Raw genomic sequence first — 21261 nt, forward strand, 5'->3', positions numbered from 1 at the left:
CTTGAGTCATATTCTAAATGTCACACTAGGTGCCCGTCAGAGCCCCGAATATTCTGACCCACTTCTATTTGGAGCACGTTTGCAGAAAAGGCGTGTGATGCAGGGAAGCCGCCAAGAGCTATAAAGCGTGAAGGAAGTGCTTCTACTGTACATTTCACTGTACACGTCTTCTGTGTGATAGATACTAATGTATATGTAAATGTTGAAGTCGTAAATAACACTACCAGCCGATATGTGAGTACCGACCAGTGGTGCAAGATAAACAGTGGGAGAAACAGGATATTTACAAAATAAAAGACCTTTACATTATGACTCGGACAAAACCAGTGGAAGTCAAATTTGTAGTAATCATAGGGCCGTTCTGTACCCAGGGAATCGAGGGAACTAGGTCAATTACATATTTTGCAGAAAGGAGGTTCCAATATTTCATAGATTTTGGACAAGTTAATTATTCAAATGTTTATCATTCGTTAAAAGCAGAGTCCTCAGCTGTAACTATTTGTAAAAGTTGTGAATAATGACACAAATAAGAACGGGAAATGTGAACTCCAGCAACCTGTAGGGTCTGCACAATGATGGAAAAAGACCTTTTTTGTTGGAATAAATATAAACTCACAGGGGATTTCATAAGACTAATGGTGGTGACACGGTGACTGTGTACAAACCAACACAAATGTGTGAACTCCACTGCATAATACATGGCAAACTGCCTGATGTTAAAGGCACACTGCATACTTAAAACAACTGCATAACCCCTGCGTCCTGAGAAGAATTTGGTAGAACACGTCCATTAGGCAATAACTGGTATTGGCAAAATTTAGATTATTAATTGCAGGACTGAGCAGTTAAAACCAAATGTTTTGGTTCTCACTCCTATGTCATAGGGACCTTCACCAGGACACAACAGGATTGAGTCACCTGAATTTGCCCCTAATAAATCCAAGGTTAACAGGGTTAGGACTTCATTGAAAGGAGAAATTGAGGTTCAAATGCAAGTGGCCTCAAATGGTCACCAAGTGAAGCTATTTGTATCCCTTCATTTGAGAACTTCCGCATAAACCTCTAAAACGTAATCCTTTGAACAAGCATGAGAAAAATGTTCCCTTCTCTCTAAAAGTTTCTATAGCGCAAAGGTCAATCAAGTTCCTTTAGTACAGAGGGTTAAAGCAGCCCAGTGCTGCAGCAGAAGTGAGTAAACCTTATAAAGCTCTACTTTTAAAGGCAAAGCTTATCCTAAACGTATCCTAAGACTTGTATAGCTAAAGGGCAGTAAATGTTCCTGAGTGGTGAATGAGTATTGCAAAGAATGTGCAAGGATGTGCCTAATGGCTTCAGTGTTTCAGCAGGATCAATGACCACCGTTAGTCTCTGGTCTTTGTTTATGATCTGATGTCTTCAGCTAAAGTGTTTCTGAAATAGGCATTGTCTGTGAGTCTTTGTTTTCATGTTTACAATTGGGGATTTAAATGCCAATAGACACAGCATGTCTAAATAATGAACCTAACCAAATTATTTTAGCTTTACAGACCTCTTTGTAGCAAAGCAATTGCAGGCAGCTAATTAAGATGCTACTGTCTAGAAGTGCAACATTGCTTCTTGAATTACCAGAGGAAAGGATGGCAAAATGTAATATCGTCTACTGTGGCAAAAACCTTTGCACGGCCCATTGACAGGAAACAAATTGGGTGATCTTGGAAATGTTGACCTAGTTGAAGGTTCATGGATTGAGGAGTGGTACAGGTGTGGTAAAGGAATGGGGTGCAAGGTGGCACTCAAGGATAAACTTTGTAAAAGTCCTCAGAATGTGATCAGTTCTAAGCCTGGAAGATATGGGTTGTCAGGAGATTCATGGAAAACAGTGAATGAGGGTATGGAGGCTCGAGAGGACAACAGGGAAAGGAAGTGGGTAGAACTCACTCACGTATGCCTTGCTCTTCTCGTTTTCTCGATTTGCTCTGTGCATGTTGTAGCGTTCTGATTCAGACTCACAGCGGTACAATCTGGCATATAAGAATGAGATACTCAGTGGGCACAAGTCAATATTTCACAACAGCTCCTCAGTAGATTAAACATCCTTAGGCCCTCATTCTGACTTACCGGTAAAATGATTTGGTAGCTCTGGATGGAAAATTGCAGATACCGCGGAGTTTGGTTTTTGCAGGTATGGTATTACCACATCATACCGACTTGTAATGAGGCATAATGCAGTAGCACTTAGTGTTTTCCCTATTCCAAGATGAAAAACTACGAATATTAGGGTTTTCCATGCACCAATATCACCAGGTTTTACCTGTCATAAGTTGCAGAGTACAACCATACCGTAAGTGCGATATTAGATGCATCTTTAGGCTCAAACAGACTTCTGACCTCAGATCTGGGTCAACTTGGCTTTTGGGATGAGGGCCAAAGACATTGATTTTATAAACCCTATACAAATAAGAAATAATTCCCCGGCTCTGTTAGGTAACTGTAAATGTGATGGTTATTCCGTCCTTTTCTGGTCACCTGATTCGTTCAATTTCATCCCAAATGAAACGCTCGGCAGGTGACATGATTCCTACACAGAGTGGGGTCAGGGTGGCGCGTTTAAATGGTACTGTGATAATCCTCTATCTTTCTCCAGCGCCCGTGTAATATGGAATGCTATATCAGGAACGGATTTGTGAAATCGCTTTCCATTAACATTATTTAACCCAGAATCCTCTAACCTTTCACAGTAAATAACTACTTAATGTCTGTGAACTTTAAGACCCTGAGCCGAGTGTAAATACCCACCTGAGACCCTTTACTAAGGCATTATTTTTCCACATTGACACACGAGTTGCTTTTTATGACACATGGGGCGCATATTCACCTTCTGGCTGCAGCGGCACATCTGTAAGCCGCATCTGTGTGTGCAATTGACGCATTTCTTGTTATTCAGCGGCTTCACTTTTAATACGACCATATGGCACTTACGGTGCTAGCCGAGGGTCACGTTCTCCAGCGTGTGACCACCATAGGACTTGCACTGTGACTGAGGAGCAGGCAAGGGTGCTTCAGCCAAGAGTCAGTCACACACTCATCAGACAGGCACTCAGTCCAGACCCCGCTTGATTATGGTGTGTGGGCAGAGAAGGTGGCTGCAGAAAATAAGTGACTCCTCTTTCCATGCAGGACTCCCTGACTGTGCCAGGGGCTTGTATCATAGTAGAGGGCACATACATATGCACCCTCATTCATCACCTCACCCCACTTGTGCTTCATTCAAGTATACTTTGCTTATTTTTGTAACCGTGCGCTGTCATTGTGTACCACTTGGTAACACGAGAAGTTGATTGTTGTCCAGGCCTGGAATCCTAGCATCGGTTCAGCCATGGGCTTTACGCTCTGCGTCTCTGCACGTCAGGCCTGCAAGGCCGGAAAGTTAAATGTGCAGGACATCACTTAATTGCACATGGTTTGGTAAAACACTTTCACCACATGTATGACTTAGGCCCTCGTTAGGAGTGGCCCAGTAGTTGGTGCAATAGTTATTGCACCTGATAAAATCATACTCTACTGAATCGAAATTTATTGGGTGAAATACTATCCAGTTCAGAGTTTTTGCGAAAAAGTGGATTTTGGTGCTTTTTACTTACCAGTAAATATAAGCATTTTGCCCTGATAAATCACAGCAGGTTTGACCTGACGATACTTATTGCAAAACTCCTAGTTGTGAGATTTGGGGTTACAGGAATTATGCATTAGATGTTAAACCTTGATTTTAGTTTGAGAGTGAGCATGTTTAATTACTCAAGTGAAGGAACGCTACATTTTGGAAATTCCATTTTATGAGTAGTAGTCGGAATATTCCAATTTTACCCACTAATTGAAGCATATTAAACTCCTCTCCCCCTGGCAACTTTAAGGGCGTCCCTTAGTTAGACGCTGCTCGCAACAAATGGAGACAGTTAAGGGTGCCCCCTCTTCTAAAGTTTGGTAGGTGCCGGGAACTTGCGGTCTCAAAAACGCCAATTCTGTTCCAAATCTTTTAAAGACTAAAGGCTGCTAGTCACCTTCATGGCTATCTAAAATGTAAACAAAAATGGGAGTTGGGTTGCGTCATGCTACACAACAGGCACATCGCTCATTGTCAGTGAAAATGCTTTGGCCTTGCCAAGAACTGCAAAACGTTAGCAATGTCCCTGAATACGTTAGGGGGTGGTGGATTTAAAACTTTGCAGGTAAACGTAATTTTGCAGCTGTTAAAGGCCGCATTTTGTTGAGCCATGTCCTTTATCCACTGAACAGCATCTCCTGTGACTGTGTCATAAGAAGTCCAACTCCAGTTTCCAATCCGGATTCACATTCTTTCCTTAAACCTAATCCCATAAATAACTCTTGACTGAAATCCGGGAGACCCAAATCATGATGAAGTGGTTAATTAAGAAAAAGCAAAGAAAGTAAAGATATCACTGAGGGACACGAAGCCCATCAGAAGTCTCTAATGTGTCCCTGATTATACATGGCGAATGATGAAGAGGCCTTGGTGCCTCTGTAATTTGCAATTTGCATTATTTATGCTCAGCTGTTGTCATCTGAGATCCCTTTCAGCCAGCAGACAAATATATGTTTTTCTGATGTTACATTTCTGTACACATTGCTCCTTAAATACAGGGCATCCGTGCAATAGCCCACGTTTTGAATGCATTGTCCATTTTCACAAATCTTGAAAGTAATCTCTTCAGCTGCACCATTTGCACTTGGCAGATGTAATACAATTTTGGAATTTGAATTTTACACTTTCTGAAGGTTGCGAAGCTGTTTAAGCTTCATAAAAATGTGTTTTTTGTGAACATTTCGCAAAATTGTTTAACAAGAAAATTCTCCCATTTCCCGTGACATTTTGCATTCTTTTTACTACCTGCAAACCCTATGTTTACAAACTTTTCTTATCTCAGTTTCAAGTTTGCAACTTTCATAAAAACTTTACTTGGATAATGAACATTTTTTATTTCAGTTTATCATGGTACATCGAGAATATTGGTTTTACTAGTGCCATAAAGATGACATAATGTTCAGCAAACAGGCACATCTTCCGTTGAGCCACACTCATGGACCTTTTATTTTCTATCTTTTTTACAGGTGTTTGGCTTATATTTTGCTGTACATTAAGCTTGTGAGCCATATAGTAATTGCTTTTACGAAGCTAAAATTGCCTCATTCTAAAACGCATGTAATCATTTGGTTCAGATAGGAATGTCCTCAGTTCCTCCCTCAGAGAGTATGATTTCCTTTGAGTTTTGTTTCTATCCTATTTTCTATGAATCAATTCAAGTTCTTTCTACTATTGCACTGTGTATGACTAGTCTGATCATGTCTTTGGTATGCTTTATGGCTACATCCAGTGTGATTGACTGTCCTATTGTTCCAGTGAGAGCCGGTCCCTCCGTCATGCATTTGTCAATGTAGAGCATAGTTAATTATTTTCTGTTCTTGACCAACTCCTGACCTTTTATTATAAAATAATTTAGTGGCAACTTCAAGGTATTCAAATTCCCTCGCCTCCCTTGTACAGGAGTTGAGTGACATGGGCATGCCCTTACAAAATGCTTTCAATTGGGATCTTGCTGTCCTCCATCATGAAGAGAACCTCCATAGCAGCCAGGTGTAGTCGATGTTCCTGGGGTCACTGGCAGTCATGGAAACAGTATATGCAAGCACACAGTCTTGATCCCTTGTTGAAAGTGGCACCACATGACAGTTAACATCGCATCCTGATCCCTGCTTGTCAGGTATGGGGATTATCTAGCCAGATTCATAGCGGTGGAACGTAATCTGTCATGGCTAGGATGTAGCCTATTGACCTCACCATCCATCTCCCCTCTGTGGCGTTTGAGGAATCTTTCTTTCGCAAGTCTTCTCTTGCCATAAAAATTCTTGTTGTGCTCTTATTTTTGGTTGCATAAAGTGATTGGAATTAAAGAGGTAATAACAGTGAGACCAGATGTTCTAAGCATTTTAACATTTGCAAAGGCTCCAGTTTGGAGTTTGCAACCATTGCAATGCATTTTCTTATGCACTAATCCAGTTAGGAGTTGGAAAAGTTTTTCTAACGCCTATAATGGTAATCTGAATGCATACCAATTCGGTATCTGGAAGAGGCGTGTTGTAGGCATCCATTGTACATACTATATGGGTAATTTATGTATCAATATTTTGTTGCGAAAGTCCAGTTGTAAAACAGTAATATTGTACCGATACCTCAGAGAAGGTGGTAATGCATTTGCAAAAAGGGATAGGGATGGGCTCCCGTTATAACCCTTCCCTTTAATGAATGTCAACTCTTAAACGAACAAACACATTTTTATTTTTAAACACAACCTCATTTCATTTAAGGAAAACAGGATGTATTTTTTTTTTCAGTTTACTTTATTGAAAAGCATCCACGGACATGGTGGTTTGATCGCCCCACCATCCTTTCTATGTTCTCCAATCATTGTGAGTCGCAATGTGTGATTTACTTCATTAAAATTCTTAAAAGTCTTTACTGGCTGCTAAAATACTTGTCAAAATTTGTGACCACATATTCATACATCTGGGCTTTAGTTCACAAGCCCTCTTTGTTAGCATTTACCAAATGCATCTCCTGGAAAAACGTAATGTCGGCCGTCGAGTCATGTAACCTCTGAAGCATAGGTTTCTGTTTGTCCATCTGATTAGATCCCTAAATAATGAGTCTAGCTGCTGTGAGCTCAAGCAACCTGAACCAAACGACTTCCAACTGCCCTCCCCCTCACACATGCACACACCATATCCCATCTGTTCTTCAGACAGACAAATGCAGATACTGAGTTCATCACCAAAATATTTCTGAGAATTGCTTTGAAAGGAACATATTTTTTCATATTTACCTATTATTCACCAAGATGACTCACTAGGTTCAGTTGTAAATGTCTCTACATAGGAAAGTAGAAAGAGTACAAAACAGTGTGAGAGCATTATAGGGTAGATTGTTATATCTTAAGCTGAATAAATACCGTGATTGTGTGTTAGTTAGCTTGTGTGTAGGTTTTGTGCAGTCCTGTTCAATTTTAAATTTGGGATCTTGTAAAACGTACTGAAACTGATCCAGACCATGAAACGCCCCTTAAGGACACTTCTGAATACTCAGACGGATACTTTTGAATCTGTTGGCCGTGTTTTCATCATCTTCCTGTCTTCCTCCAGAGGCGTGTGACAGCCTGCTAATACTTACAATCTAAACAGATTGTTCATTTGGTCAGTCACTGATGTTGCAAATTGTCTCATCTAGATCACACTCCCAATAGCAGTTGGTTCATTATATCTGGTTTTTTTTATTAACTAGGACTGTGCTATAGTGCTTTTTTTATTTTTTTTTATTTTGCAAAGCTTAGTAAAAGTCCATGAAAAATACAATGCAATGCAATGCAGGGTGAGGTGTGTGCAGGTGGAGGTGTAGGAGTGACGCTGCAAGAGAAGCGGCAGTGAGCACAAGAGAAACGTCCCACCATGTGATGCGGTGTGGGGCGTGGGCAGGTGTTGTGTCAACGTCCAGTGCTTACAGGTCAGGGAAAATGTAGCAGTAGCACTGACAGTCGGAAGGACCCGGGTCTTTGGTGCTGGGCGTGGTGCATTCCCTGCACGGTTGTGCAGCAGCTGCTATTACGTTGGTCCTAGGAGGGGAAGATGCACGGGGGACTTGGCAAGGGAAGGGCGGGAATCTGCAGGTAGGAGAAGGCATGAATAAGGCATGGGAGAAACAGATAAGGGAGGGGGAGGAGGGTGGGAAAGCACAGGAGGGGGGAGGCAGAGAGAATCCCTGGGGCAAGAGGAAAAGCAGAGAAGAAAGGAAAAAAGAAATCACAAAAATGGCTCAAGACAACAAAAAGGAGCACCAAAAAATCAGACAACAAAATGGGCGCAAAGAGAAGAGATGGACACAAAAGACAAATAAGAGCAGAAAGACAAGCACAAAAGACTGGATCAGAGCAGCAAAATGGGCACAGAAGACTGGACAGAGCAGCAAAATGGGTACAAATGACAAAGCACAGGTCAAAGCACAGTACGGGTACAATAACAGGGAGAACAAGTGAGAGCGGAAGAAGCAAGAGCAAGAGGGTGAAAAGAGTGAGCAAGAAGACAGCAGACAGCGAGGAAGAGGAGAAGAGCACGATGAGGCAGGGCCTCGAGGCAGACGGCCAGGTCTGAATGGGCCTTAGACTGGTTTATGGACCAGTCCAAGATTAGTATGAGTGCCTAGGCACGTGAAGGATTCCCTTTATATCACAACTCCCCATCTCGATTTTCGGTTGCCGGCTATCTGGACCTCTAAGGTATTGCCAGAGTCAATTGAGGGCTGTGTTCTAAACAAGGCACTTGGAGATGTGGTTCACTAAGGCCCCAGGCAGTTGTGACAGTTATCCTTTTGAGCCTGTGTATCTGAACTGCTACTTGAGAGTTTCCAATGGCTCCATGAAAACAGCTCCATAATGTCCTTTGTGTCTTGTGACCCAGAAAATATTTCCCATTTGTTAAAAGGCTGGCTATGCATGACGCGTGATATTATATAGTGTACAGTGGCTAGAGGAGGACTGGATAAACACATGCTGTTGTACCACCAAGGCACCAAAATGCTTCTGTCACAGATGTTACGCTGTAGCTTCGTTTTGGTTTGACTCTATGTGCAAGTTTATAGTCCACTCCTGACTTCTGAGTCCCATAAGGAATCTTCATTTGTCTTGTGTCGGGAGTAGCACTGTTAGACTCTCTTCATGCGCTGCAGCCCGACTCTTGAGATGTGCCTTGAAGGCCCTTATGAGAGCTAGTGCAGTATCCTGATTGGGATTATTCAAGGCTAACTTTAGAAGCGAGAGCATGAACTGGATTTCTTGTAAACCAAAGCACGGCTTCCATCTGTTCTGGTTGCATCCAATGAGTGTGCTCACCATTGTAACCATAGCTGGGTGCCAGGTTGTGTAATCTGACTGCATGTTACCAAATGCTTGGTATTTTCTATATTTATATTGATCAGTAGGCCACTATATAATGAAGTGGTAAGTGGTGTAAAGACTAAGGGCCTTATTTAGAGATTGGCGGACGGGTTACTCCTTAACAAACGTGACGGATATCACGTCCGCAGTATTACGATTCCATTACCTCCTATGGAAGTCCTAATACAGCGGACAGGATAGCTGTCACCTTCGTGACAGAGTAACCCGTCTGTCAAACTGTAGATCAGGCAAGTTAGTACTTGCTCAGATATTTGTGCAACTATGGTTGTTGGCCAAAAAACACAATTTGCACCGGCAGCACAGCAGCACCTTGGATGTCCTGTCTCGGGCTGTTCTCCTTCTGTACTTTAATATTCTCCATCTTGGAAATTATATTGATGTCGGAATAGTCTTTCAAGCTTATTAAAAGAGTTTCACAACCCTGTTCAAACTGCAAACAGAAAGGGGCATGAAAGAGGTGTCTCCCAACCTTTGCTAGTTGCAATGGCATGTATTGATGGTTTGTAGCCTTATTTGCTATTGCAAACCATTGAAAAGTTACCACCTGTCAGGGTGGGGTAGTAACTGATTTGCAGATGGGAAGATGGCCGCACGGAACAGCTTTTCCTTTGGAAACTGTGTCAGGCGCCCCTCCAGTGGAGCAGGTAGTGCTCCAGTGGACTACTCCCTTTTTAAAAAAAAATTGAAAATGTGCTCCCAAATAGAAAGTATTTCTTTTTAAAAAGTCCCTCTACATCTAATGGACACAAGCTCTTTAAAAAAGTTGCTTTTTCTAGGAAAGCAAATGCAAGTGTGGTGATTTACTGTTCCTTTCAGACCATCATAGGAAGTTAGATTTTTGACCCCCTGCAGATTGGCAACTTGCAATGCAACCTGTTAGTACACAGGTCACCTGGAACCTTACATCCATGTTTGCAATCAGTTTGCAAGGTGCGAATAGGGACAGTATATGAGGCCCACGGTTCTTTCAGCCAATCAATCAGTAAGTTTCTTAGTTATAGTCTAACTTCTGACAATAACCAGAAGAATCATCAAATTGCACACTGAAATAGAGCAATTCATAATTGTTTAGAGTTTTAAGATTGGCATATTTTAGTTTGTCACTATTTTGTTTATTGCCTAGTCAGCGGTTTTCTTGCTGTTGGGGGATAGCTACTTTCTGTATACATCAACATTACAATATAAGGGATTTTACTTAACAATAGGCCTAATTAAAAGATCCCATAGGTTGCTCTGAAAAGTAATTAGTGACAATATTTTCCTGCACCAGAAACACCAACGTCTGCTTTTAAAAACGTTTTTGTCAAAATCACACCTTTTGTACGCAAGTATGTTCACATTTTGGTTCTGTTTTCAGATGGATATTCTCCCACCTCCATTTTCCCCTTTAAAAGAAAAGGTATCCTAAAAATTGCAATATACCACAGACAAGCTCCCAAGCCTGTAAAATGCTCATATAATGTGTGCTGATTACTTTTAACGTGATTGGACATTGAACGAAATGAGACATATTGATAAATTAAGAGGGCACACTTGGAATGTACTGTGAGTGCATGGCTGAGATGGAAGGTGACGGGCGGACCTTCCTTGTCTCTTTGCTTGTCCTATGTGGCAGAATCTGCAAACAGTTGTTGATTGATCCGATCTCCATCAGTGGAAATTATGATCCAATATCACACTCTGATTTGGGCATCTAACAAAAAGTAAAAAAAACAATGTTTTACTTTAGCAATTCTACATCACCCATAGTCAGTAGGGAATATTATTCCAGAATGCCCATTTTTTAGGTCTGGCATACAGACCGCTTTAGCTGGATTTTGTTTAAAGACCGGCTGTATACAAGACCAAGGCTTACATTGGGATCTGGGTCAGTACAAGGCTTATCATTGGTCAGTATACGTTTGCTGTCTTATTCAATTATTTAAATTCTCATTCCTGTGTTTGCCCCTTCCCAGGAGCTTTGTGCCTTTACTGTTCTTTTTAGTGGTTGACTTGCATTCATCCACCGACTACATTCAGGGAACTACTTTTTTCTTTTGCTTTCAGTACCAGGTGGGACTGCCTATGTTTCCTTGCTTTCTCAACCTCTCCCCTGTGTGGTGCTTCCCCCTCCACATCCCCTCCATCGTGCTCTTCCTGTTGTTCCCCCACCATTCTGAACTTTTGTTTCCATACCCCCTCAACGGGTTCTTTGTTACTCCATCCCCTCCCTGCTTGTCATTGATCATTGCTCAGCACCACCTGTTGGCAGCATTGACTTGCTACCACACCCATACTCCAAAGTTGCTTCCCCTCCAATGTTCCTCCTTCAATTTCAATTTTGTTTTTATTTTATTTGGAGGGCCAGCAGCTGCAATTTTCCTCTAGGCTGCTCCTTACTGGGTCAACCTTCTTTGTCACGTGGTCTGTTCAGCTGTCACCGACTTTAGAATCTGCTCACCACAGAAAACATAATGGACCAATGGGTCGGTCCACCTGTGAATGGGAACAATTTTCCTGATTACTTGTGCAAATCCTTCTAAAAAGAAGTGTAGTTCTCCAAAGATTTTGAGGCAATAATTTGCATGGCAAATGTTTTTTTTTTCTTTCCACTTGTTAGCCCTTTTTTATTTTGTTAATCACTCTTGTGTGTTTAAATAAGGCAACAAGGCAAAGCGTTATTGCACTATGTAGTCCAGCCACGACTTGTCTCACCGGCTCAGTTTTCGACCATTTTTTTCAGATGTATTCTGGTGGATGTAGCCCTATATCTTACTGTGAAGCCCAAGCAGCGGTAAAGAAAAATCTCGCTATATACAATATTGTGTAGGTGTTGGAGAGTCAGGCCACTGAACAAATAGACAAAGGGCTAGGATTAGGGAAAAGGTGGCTAAAGCATGGAGTGCTATTTTTCACTGGTTGACTCTCAAAGAGTAACTTACCATAGGTTTTCGAAATTTCACACGTATTTGCCTCAAAATAGCACAGAAATGATATACTTTAACGCACCAAAGGAATTCATCACTTTTTAAGGCGAAGCAATAAAACACAAATTTATTAATGATGACTACAAACTAAACAATGTCTCCTTGCTCATAAAAAAGGATGAGCCGTTCGCTCAACAAATTATTGCACATAAAATATTATCACCCATTATTCACCCTTGTTAAAAGTGAATAACTCTTCTGTACAACCACCTAATCGAGACATCTGCATCACACGCTAACTGTGCTATTTCTTGCAACCAGTGGTTTATTTTTGGGAATTTTCCAGTATCTTCTTCATATAGGAGAATTTCCTATATGTTCTCTTAAAAGAGACCATTGTCTCACTACTCGATGTTTGTAAATTTTGTTCATGTCGACTATTTTACAATTATTCCTTTCTAACATTCTTCCATTACTTTACATATGCAGGCTGCCCTATAGAGGAACAAGCATGAATTGGAACAATTTTTGAGAAACTTTACTCACCAGTCATCCAATAAAATTTAAATAATTATTCACATTTTCTTGCCCCACATTGTTTTAAGCACTCTAAAGACACAATGTGTTGCCTAGTTCCATATTACATTGCATTATACACTGAGTGAGGTCTTTCTGACTGCATATTAATTGGTAAGAAACTTTAGCAATAGAAACAATTGGTGGCATTTTTCCAAATATTGAAACGCCACTAGTACTTTTCATGTAGGATTCTGGTGTTTTTTTCAGTGACATTTTTATAGTTAACTAAAATCCAAATGAATGTCAAAAACATTTTCTGTTTATTCAAAGATGGTAGAAACATAATGCACCCAGGATCTGGAACAACATCTCCACATCCATCAGGACCATCCCCAGGCTGCTCCAATTTAGAAGAGGTTTGAAGACACACCTCTTTAAATAACACTACATCACAATGCATTCGCCATGCACAAATCAGATACCTCTGCTGTTACTTGTCCACTTTATACTTGTCTTTGAACCTGTACAGTATTCTACTACCTGTTGGCTATGTTCACGCTGTATAAATACCACATACATACATAATGACTAATTTAATCAGAATATATAAAATTTGAGCAAGTTTTGGCATTTTTAATGTAGTTATTCCCACCACAATTTTAGGTTCAATTTTTCCTGTCTGTTGAGGTCTCTTTTTGTTTGTTCGACCAGTTGGTGTAACTTAGTTCGGTTATTTGTGTTATTTTCATTGAGATGCAAATATTTTACTGTTTTTAATTTTAGGGCTATTTTCTTTTTGTAAGAATCAAAACCTTCTCAAGCGTTCTTTAAGAGTGTTTCAAATCACCAGATTTACCTTTATCTCTACATTTACAATAATCTAACCTTTTATTTTGTCTCATTATGATTATTTCTTGCTAGAGGATCAAAGACCAAAGCAAGCAATATACCCCTTAGGGGGAAAAAACATTTGTTATTCATCATAACTGTTATACATTGCTATGTAGAAGCTATTGCATTTCTAAAGTTGTGTGCAACTTATAATTTGCATGAATGTTGTACTTGTTATGAATGGTAGAACAAACTTCAATAGGGGTTTCTGGTTCCAGTCCATAACAATAACTCTACTTTAACTGGTGCTTCTAAGTAAATTGCACAGGTTTTTAAACATACATTAATATGTTATGTGTAAAAAAACATAATCACTTTAACTGTGTTTTAAGTGAATTTTAAGGGTTTTTGGTTATATACTGTATACATCTTTGTGATGCTCACACCCACTGTACACAGTAAACGTTCCCTGCAGGCCCAATCCCCAGATTAGAAAGCCTTCTGCCGTGTGCTTCAGGGGTTCACTGTAGGTCCTTACCTTTGGCTAGGCCCTGAATACCCACTCCTGTGTGGTCAAATTCTGTTGCACGTGGCCTATGGTCACGGGTAAACCTTTGACTGTTCATACAGGGGTTTAGTCACAGGATCATCTCCTTTCCCAGCCTTAGCTAATGCCTAAACCCTTTATGTGCCAAACTCCACCTCTTTTTGGCCATTGGCTGTCTGCTGTTGATGTGCTCCATTTTGATTTGATTTTACAGTTTTTCATAGATGCTGTGTAGGATTTGAAGCTCGTGACACCTAAGGAATGAACTAGGATATATAAGGTGTCCCGAATCTTTGAATCCACTAGAGGATTTAGCAATCGTGAACAAAATCCACTGTTTTCAGGATTAATGTTAAGGGCCATGGGGATCCCTTAGGGCTCCCCTATATCGAATAGGGGATGAGGGTGTACCCACCCTACCCACCCTGTCGCCTTTTTGCTCTGTATTTTCATTTTTGGAATATAGTGCTTGGAGCAAAGCCATCGGTTGAAACAGATTTTTTTCTGTGATGACCAGCCAGTTGAAGCCCACTCATTAATAGATCCAGCTTCAGAATAAGTTGATCCTCAAATGATGACAGGAAAAAAGCTACCGCCTTCAATCATGTATCTTTACATTTTTTAATGGGTTGAATTATCCTCCCAGGATTTAGTCCACATATCTCTAAATCTAACCTTTCAAAGTCAGTCTGACACATGTTTATCATGCCAGAGGATGGATCAGCATAAAGCACCAAAGTTTCAAGGGAGTAGTGCAGTTTGTGCTGATTTTACAGTGTGTGGGACAAGCTCCCAACACTCACTGACGTCCTCTCTTTCACTCATTGGTGTCCTAGTTAAAAGAGTTAATTGAAGAAGCTTGGATTTTGAATGACATATTAAGAAATACGTTTTAATCAACTAGTTGTATATTCCTGGATTCCAGACTATTATGGGATCTTACTGTGAAACGGAAAACCCTTAATCATGGTATATATTTTGAAGTATGTTTTACAGAGAAACTGAACTATAAATCTGCTTAGGAAAATGTAATGGTTTTTGTTTCTAATTTTATTTTTACTTACAATTGTACAATGTTCTGACATCAACTGACATGGTCCAACTACATCAGATTTTAAATAAATATATTGAATTAGCTCTGCACTATTCAGATAACAAACTTTCAAACAGACCCACCTAGTGGGAAAGTTCACAGAAGGGGGCAAGTCAGTATGTGGTCCTGAATTATGTACGGAAATCAGTTCTTTTGACGATATCATAATCTGAAATCTTAAAAATAACAATTTCTCTTCTTTTCTCCTCTAGGTTGTGGAACTGAAGCTTTCTAAATTTGCAGCCCTTGACGTTCTGCCCAGGTAAGCTATCTCCATCCACCCCCTGCATTTGAAAACAATCACAGTATGCTTTCCTGAAATGTAATTCTATGATGTGAATCAGGCAATGATTCATAGTTCATGACTATTAACTGTGGAGCTAATTTTAAGTTGGGCAGGCTGTACATTTCGTCAAGGTAGCAGAGGGATGTACTTGGGTACTCTAGCCATGTTTATAGATCTCTAAATGCTGTTCGGGTGCCACCTTCAGTGTACCCACACAGCAAAGTTTTTTGTTTTACAAAAATAAACTCCCAAGGAATGAGTTTGTTATTGTAAAATTAAAAATGCCCCTGAAATACTGAGAGATTTCTTCCTGTGTGGGAGGTTCTTTTATGAGTTTTCATGTTTAGGACCACCAGACTTTCTTTGGCGGTCCCAATCAGGAGAAAAGCATGTTAGAACATCAGCTCTATTTATTTTGCTTTCTAAGCATTCCACGGCGGAGCCAGTGGAGACTCTACTGGCAGAAACATGGTGGTTCACCTGACTCTATACACTGGGATTTTGGCAGGCAGGGTACTCCGCCATGTTTGTGGCAGATGTGTCATCAGATAACAACACTAGCCTATGGCAAAGTGCAAAGTAACAAAGATTTTGATTTGACAAGTTTGAATGCAATGTCTGTTACTGACTTTGAGGTACCAAAAAGATTATGAATAAGCAACTGGGGCCGTATTACTAATACTGCGCACTTTGCCTGTTTATGCTAACAGGGAACAACTTTCAACAGGTGTGCCGGGTGCAAACAGGGACAGTACGCCATATTAGAACGAATGCTCCTCCTCCAGGGCATCCGCAAACTAGCACTGCAGCACATTCAAGTGAAATATGGAGCAGCTGTTTGAAAGCTGCTCTGTGTGTCACAGTGCACGGGGCAACCCCTCTGCACTTTCAAGAGGGGAGAGATATCCCCCTGCAGGTGGACAAGGAGGTGGCTTTAGCCACCTGAAAAGGGATGTCCAGGGGGTCCATGGCACCAGGGTGACCACCCATCCATAATTTTCACAGACTGTTCGTAATTTAGTCCTACCATCCGTTGTCCGTGATGATTGGCTTAACGGATGTCATCTGTCCGTAATTTTAGCCTTTCAGCTAAAGGACACATGTAATTAGGACAATTTTTTTCCCCCAGCTGGATTGAAAGGCAGGGAGTCTCCTGTGCTCTGATCCTGAGGGAGGGGAAGACAGATAAGAAAAGGGCCTTCTTGTCATTGTGCCTCCTTCCTGAAAGAAAGGCAAATGTGTGCAACTGATAAATCTGCAAATGTAAAGCGGCTTGGAAACCTGTATTGGCTTTAATTCAAGGAGTCACTTGAAGCTTTCTGATTGCAAAGGTATTTTCTTTTAGAGAAGTACTGTAAGTGTGTTCCAAGCTGAGCTGTGGAGTGTGTGATTTTAATGGACAGTTATAAAAAATGTTTGCACTAGGTATATTATGTATATTAATGAAATCTATATTTTAGAAGCACTCCTTTTTCTTTAACAGTGCTGTAGAGTGCAGTGGCACAGTGTGGAGTGATGCAGAGTAGAGTGGCATGGAGTGTAATGACAAAGAGTGTAATGGCATAGAATGCAGTAGTACAGAGTAGAGTGGTGTAGAGTACCGGGGCAGAGAGTACTTTGTTGCAGAGCAGAGTGTCATATAGTGCAGTGGTGTAGAGTGGAGTAGAGTTGCATAGAAAGCAGTTGCTTAGAGTACAGTAGTGCAGAGCAGAGTGCTATGGCATACAGTGCAGTTGCTTAGAGTGCATTGGTGTAGAGTGCATTGGTGTAGAGTGCAGTGGTTTAGAGTGCAGTGGCATAGAGTGGAGTGGGGCAGGGTAGAGTGGCATAGAGTGCAGTGGAATAGAGTGGTGTACAATAGTGTGGCAGAGAGTGCAATAGTGTAGAGTGGTATATAGTGCAGTGGCATAGAGAACAGAGTAGATTTGAGTGTCATAGATTGCAGTGGTGTAGAGTGGTGCAGAGTAGAGTAGCATAGAATTGTACAGAGTAGAGTATAGTCCTGTAGAGTGCAGTAGCATAGGGTGGAGTGATGCAGAGTAGAGTGGCATAAAGTGCAATGGCGAACAGTGCAATGTTGCAGAGTGGCTTAGAGTGGAGTTGTGCAGAGTAGATTGGTGTAGCCTAGACTGGAGTAGTGTGCAGAGGCACAGAGCGCAGTGGTGTAGAGTGGCATTGAGTGCATTGGCATAGAGAAAAGTGGTAAAGAAGAGTAAAGAGGCGTAGCATGCAGTGGCATAGAGGGCAGTGGCGTAAATTGGAGTGGTTCAAAGTGTAGTCGAGTGCAGTGTCCCAGAGTGCAGTAACATGGAGTGGTGGAAAGTGGAGCGGGGTATGTATGGTGTGTAGCACACTGCCATTACAGACGGCATGTTTTTGAATTAAATGACCATAACCTTGGTTCAGACATACAGTTTTACTAATAAAACTATACAGTGCACATATGCTGATGTGTGGAAATGGCATCATCTAGTTTAATCATATTAAGGTATTTGTTTCCAGCTAAATTTGCTTCATTTGTGTTACTAATTCTGATATATTCTGAAATCCTTGCACAGTTAATTAAAACGTTGTCATGTGATTAGAAAAAAACCTCTTTCCTGCCCCTAGTGTTTAGCAAGAATGTTACATAAATCCTCTCACTTTGAAGTCAGAGAAAGAAAAGTCAACAACAAGTTCCCACTGAAGACAGAGCCTGACATTTGCCCTTGTTCTCTGAATGCACAACAAATGTGATAAGATAAGAACACAATTTACAGTCCTGTTTTCAGAAAGGAAGCACTCAGAAGGATGCGGTAAATAAGGTTTGGGTAAGGAAACGCAAGCCAGACAGCCTGAAATAAATAAAGCCAGTAAATTGAAAGCAACGAAATGTGACTTACAAACCACAAAGCCAATGGCAAGCAATGGGTGGAATGCATTCCCAGGGAGGCTATCTGAATGTACTTAAAGTGGCAGCTATGGGATACTATCTGGGGAAAGTCCAGTATTTTAGCCCAGCCCATATCTTGCAGAAATGTAGCCACATCAGTAGACTAGACAGTAGGAAACAATGAGTAGTAAAGTAAGCCATTTTTAAAGGCGTATGGATAAACCCTATCTCATGCAGGGGGCGGGCAGACACCCAGCAGGCCATGCGTTGGAGCTGTGCAGCTAAATAATACCTTTCTAAGTAAGGAAGGCATAAATCACCCGCAGTCACAGGTAGCTTTACAGTGAAAAGAGCTACCCGATGGCACCCCAGCAACCAAATCTGATGTGTGGCATTTTTGAAGAAGGGATGAGCAGGGTAAGGTTTGCAAAATAATGCAATAATCTGGTAGAACACCATTTCCACTAGTGCCACATAGCCCATTACTGAAAGAGGAAGAGAAGACCAAAAAGCAAACTGAGCTTGGAGGGAGTGTGTTGCTCTGCCCAGATTTCCATTGTGCGGATCAGTGGGGAAATGGTAGATATTAATCTCTAAGTATTAAAAGGTAACTGGTTCCCAGTTCAATCTGAGGTCTAATTGTATATAATGGGGAAAACAGTGCCATATGTCAAAGAAACACTCATTAAATTTTAAAATCTTTCTCATGTTCTTACATTTTGTTTGTGCAATTTACATCCCAAATATTTTGAAGATTCTACCTGTACTTTGACACTTAAAGATAAGCCAGATCACTGGTTAAGCTTTTGGTCAATTGCAAAACCATTTAAGACATGGACAGAGTGGGCAATTGCCTTTGCACAACCTTGCTAGGGATCTGACCCCTGCTCACCCTTCACAAGCACGAACATCAGACCATTGCACCAGAACAGTTTGCCAGGGCGGGTGGGTGCTGCTCGTTCAACTTATTGACAGTGCTCTTTCTGTTTCTCTCCTGTCTGCTAAGACAACTCCCCAGGTACGCAGTGCCTTCCAGTAGTCTTAGTGGACCCGCCTTATCTGATTGTAGGAACTGCCCCACCTTGTTCTTCTCTTCCTTATTTATCCAGTTCGTAGCAACAACCCATTGAATAAGTTGCTTTGGATTTCCCATCCGCTTTTGATTTCATCCTCCTCTTTTATTATCTCTGATTGGTATTCCGGGCACACAGCTCTGAGATGAATGTAGAGTCCCAGACATACACTCTAGTGCTGTGAGACTACAGAGAAGTTGAGACTGTCACCCACACCATCTGCTCTGCCTCATTACATATTTTTAGGCTGAAAACCCATTGGGGGTTCAGGTTAGCCAGATGTTTTAGTTTAACTTGTTTAAACTAGCATAAGGTTACTTACCTTGATGTTTCCTGAACTGTTTTCCATGGGTTTTAAAATGTTTAGAAACATAATCAAAATGTTGCTGCTGCTTTCTCTCCAAGAAAGATTAGGTAGATTTGGGCAGGGGTGATGGCCTTGACACAGTGCTGAAGGGCATTAATGTACTACTGAACAAGGACATAATGTGACACCAGAATGTAGCATACCAGGAGGCAACCACAAAAAAGACCATAGTGAGTAAATAGTGCTACATGGAAAATAGTAAATATATTCACTGATAACATAGTGGGGTATGGCCTTTCTTGGATGTGTCTGTAAAACTGATGTTTGTTCTTGCATTTTTGTCCTGAATTTTGACCTTTCATCCTGAATTTTTATCCCAAATTTTGGCCCTTTGTCCTGATTTTTTTTTAATCCTGTCCAGTATTTGCCTCCATGGCAGGTGGTCATCCTACATGGGACCACCTTCTTCCCTACGGAGGCCTGCCTTTAGGAGATCCATTGAAAGTACATCCCCTTAGGGCTTGTTTGCCTCTGTGCCCATGTCCATAATACGCCATGGGCACAGGGGCACAGTGGTTTCCTCATTTGAACACTTGCGTCTTGCTGTGCCTTACATCCTACCATCCTACCAGTACCACCTCATGCACACATTCTGGAATTGTTTTTTTGTTCTTAGCTTCAATGGATCTGGGTGCTCTGTCTCTACAGCTCCGTCCCCATGCCATCTCCCACAGCCTGCTCCAAGGCCCTCTCCTCACAGCCCTGTTGTTACATTTGCCATGCTTTATGGAAGAGATGACTGTACACGTATGCTGTAACTAACACCACAGAGCCTCACTGAATCTTGCACTGTCAGTCAGAGTGTAAGTGTGCCATTGGGTCTGCAGTTGTAAGATGAAAATGGCAGGTGTCAGCCGATGGAAGTCTGTGATTAGAAGGAGGATAAAATGGGCCCTCAGCAGAAAGAAATAGCCCCCAAGTGCACAGTCCACCGTAAGGTTTCCTGACGAAAATATAAGGTCTATCAAGTGATGATTAAGGTTGTGGGTTTGAAGGACTAGAAGTTGCCCCTCCCCCCCAATGCAACAGCACAGACCCTTATGTTGAATATTTGGACCTTTTCTGCTTTCTGTGGAGGAGTGTAGCTGCCATCTTTGTAAAATAGAGATAATATCATGACATCTATCGCTTGCATGGTCAATTGGTACCAAAGTGGTAAGCTACATAAAGTACACCCATGATATTGCTGACATTACACCTAGAATGCTCCGTTTTTGGGGTGTATGTTGTCATTAACAACCCCTTTAGGCATTGGTCTATTTGGGAAAAGATAAAACGTGTTAGGATAGATGGCACATAAGGAAGTACGATCCTTCATCATAACATGAAGAAAACCGGGGATGTGTCCAAGATCATTCCCTCCTATATGTAAAATAAGTACATGTTATTTTAAGTAGGATGAACACTACTTGGCATAGCCCACAATAAAAGAACTACCACTTTCTGTCTTATGCCACATACTTCATGCCACTTAGGGCCAGATGTACTTTTTGCAATTCACCATTTGGTAATCACAAACACTATTGTACGAAAGTGTGTTTTACACTTTTTGCTATTCCTAGGGAGCCGCAAATAGCCCTAACTCATGAAAATTAATGAGGTAGGGGTCAGTTTGAGACCCATTGGGAATTGCAAAAATCGCAGGGATGGTGGCCTTTTGAATTCAGCAGACCACCATATCTGTGATTGCTTTTCAATATAGAAGTTTTTTTTAATTATTTTTTTGTTTTAAATCCTAGTGGATCATTGCAGAGGAAAGATTGGTCTCTTA

At 41.2% G+C, this 21261-nt stretch overlaps 1 protein-coding gene across 1 annotated transcript in view; it reads left to right on the top strand.

The window, feature by feature from the left end:
- Positions 1-21261, top strand: part of SHANK3 (SH3 and multiple ankyrin repeat domains 3) — a 1519554-nt gene that overhangs the window by 22595 nt on the left and 1475698 nt on the right. The window contains exon 2 of the mRNA XM_069229472.1: positions 15105-15154. The gene's annotated coding sequence lies outside the window, so the exon portion shown is untranslated. The remainder of the gene's footprint in view (positions 1-15104; positions 15155-21261) is intronic.

This window comes from Pleurodeles waltl, chromosome 4_1, assembly GCF_031143425.1.
Source record: "Pleurodeles waltl isolate 20211129_DDA chromosome 4_1, aPleWal1.hap1.20221129, whole genome shotgun sequence".
In the NCBI taxonomy this organism is placed as follows: domain Eukaryota; kingdom Metazoa; phylum Chordata; class Amphibia; order Caudata; family Salamandridae; genus Pleurodeles; species Pleurodeles waltl.